The following is a 2864-nucleotide window of genomic DNA, read 5'->3' as shown; positions in this document are numbered from 1 at the left end:
GAATATAATTATAATTAATAAAGCTGAAGATGAGAGTAAGATAAATTTTGTTGGATAGAAATATATTTTCAGGCCAATTAGATTCACCTTGATTTTGGGGTGAGTCTCTCCAGGACAACAGTGATCAAGTGACTTAAGTTCATTGTTGGCGTATTCCATCTTTCTTTCTATATCTTTTCCTTCTTATTCTCCTTTCTCATGAGTAGCCAGTTTCTACTTGGTTCTCCAGTCTGCCTAAAGCAACAGCCAGCCCAATCTGACCTTCCTAGACCTTCTGCCTGTCTTTTCTTTCTAATCAAAGTTTACCTGTACTTTACCTCCAATCACATTTCCTCTCAGTTACTATTGTGGAATGCAATCTGGTGTACTTATCATTGACAAGTTATCTAAGAGCCTAATAGGTTATCCCCCACTGGAATATTAAGTATGTTTTAACAGTGTACCTTTAGGAATGGTAATCCAATGAACCAATAGGCAACTCTAATAAAAGAACATTAGGACCGTGGAAGAAATTTTGAGTAGCCTTTCTAATGTCCTTAAATAGCACTACTTAGACAACTATCCATGTCGTTTACATATAACAAATCCAAATTTATCTTGTTATGAGTCACGGAGAAAAATCTTGGGTTATGAATAGTAGATCATATACGCTCTCCTTTCAGACAATGCCTTTAAAAAAAAAAAAAGAAATCAAGGCAGAGAATTTTTGTTAGCTGCTATATTCCCATGTTTTAGAGTTCATATGTATGTGAATATATCCTCAGGCTTTTCAGAAGGCTCAGCTTCCTTGGAAGTTTACTGAAAGATTCCACCTAAGTATATTGTCGGAGTCCATATGTTGGTATTTATTCGAATGTGGAAATGAAAGTATCAGTTCTTTTCTTGCCTTAATTTTAGTCTAGAATTTCCAGTCCTGGCACTACTTCTGCTCCATACCTACTTTTTTTGTTTTTTTTTTTAAGGAAGCTTCTCTGCCCCCAGGCTAATCCTGACAAACTACCATCACATAGGTATAACAGCCTTCAGGTATGGGATGGCAAAATATTTGCCAGAAATTCTTCCTGTTGTTTTTGGCATTTATCCAGACCACACCTCTGAAGGACTCAGTAGACGATTTAAAGTAAAGCCATTTTCCAGACACATATTTCACTGTTCTTTTCTCTTCTCACTGCTAGTCAAAGGTTGATTTTGGTACTGAGTATTCATACAAATTCAGCCTCCTTTTGACTGAGATCAATGTGAGTTTCCTTAACTACATTTTTGTCTGGCTGCTATGTGATTTTGTCTCTACCATACTAGATAGTTGTTATTTTTTTCTTGGTTGGCTGGCTTCCCAGGAGATCCTAATATTGCAAAGAACAGGTTAGATTAGTTTAGTCCATGTCTGTCAAGTTCAGGTTCTTTGGGTGGAGAAAATAGTTTAAATGAATCTCATTCATTTTGAAACAGCTCCATCAAAGGCCACTTACAAAATAAGACATATGGATTTTGAAATTACAGTCTTAAATGTATACCATGGCAAAATCTGTTGCCAAACTTTTGATTTCTTTTAAATTACTATTTGTCAAGTCTAAATTCCAGCTTTCTTCCACATTATTTAATTCCTCAAATCTAGAATGTGAAAATTCAATAACTACTTCTGTGTACTCCATTATTTGTTCATACTTAAGAAAAACATTGCAAATACAAATCACCCAAAATACATATTTTGTATAAGGATCACCTCCAAAAGATATTGGCAGTGAAAAAAAGTACCCTCTTTCCCTTTTTTGTATCCTGTTATGCTAAACTTTAACGTCATGATAATGAATTATTCTTCAATTATAACTGGACTAGGAGAGCAAGTATGCTATTGTAGTTAGGGGGATAAGTGGAATTTGGGAGACTGTTGTTACATTCAGTTCCAATGGATTTAAGATACTATAAGTCTGATTTATAGTTATTATTATTTTCCTTTTTTGATTTCAGCCCAGTGGTCATGGAATAGGATTTTCTGGGACTGGCTAACTCAGAGAATTCAATGTTAGGAAGGTTATTTTTCTCTAAGTACATTAATAATAAAAAAACAATGAATAAGAACTTAGTTGTGATTATCTGTGCTTTCAGTCTCATTCCCTTTTTGGATGAATGTGAAGAAAAGTTAAAGTAGAAAAACAAGAAAATGGCTGAACTCTAAATGTCTCAGAGAGTTTAATGTACTTTTAAAAAATTTCAAATTATTTATGTTGCTCCAGTCAGCTGAATTATATACTGTACTACAGACTTTATATTTTGACTTCTGGGCCTGATTTAGTGGGGCTGGTAGGTTGAATGGGGACTAGTGAGTTTGACACTTTTGGGGACAAATAATATGGTGATTCAAAATGCACGTCATGAAAATTATCTTGTTCCATCTTCTTGGACGGGTCAATTCACCTCCCTTACTATCAGTTTTCTCATCAGTAAAACAGGAAAATAATGCCCCCTTGTAGGTGGGGGAGGGTTACCGTGAAGAAAAAAGATGATGAATATGAAATGCACAGTGCTTGGCAATGTCAGTATTTAAAAAAATGTTGTAATGATTCATTTTAAGTAAGAATAAAGTATAAGTTTAGCCTATGGTTGGTAGCATAATTATCATTGTTCAAATCAAAGCCAATTCCTAGTTCTTAGCCCTATGGCTGGACATATTTTTCTGCTATTGTAATAGTGTTGGAGCCATAAACCTTCCATTTAATTATATGTTATGCAAGTAGAACAATTAATAATGGCTTCATAAAGATTACAAATCTATTTATAAAATAAATCACCTACATAGGAATACTTTCCATATCCATTTTCTTACACTGGTACTTGATTACTTTTAAGGCTTGTGATGTAATTTC

This window comes from Propithecus coquereli, unplaced genomic scaffold (genome assembly GCF_000956105.1).
Source record: "Propithecus coquereli isolate 6110/MARCELLA unplaced genomic scaffold, Pcoq_1.0 Scaffold22, whole genome shotgun sequence".
Classification (NCBI taxonomy): Eukaryota; Metazoa; Chordata; class Mammalia; order Primates; family Indriidae; genus Propithecus; species Propithecus coquereli.
The sequence above is the reverse complement of the archived record's forward strand: the minus strand, read 5'-3'. Positions refer to the sequence as shown.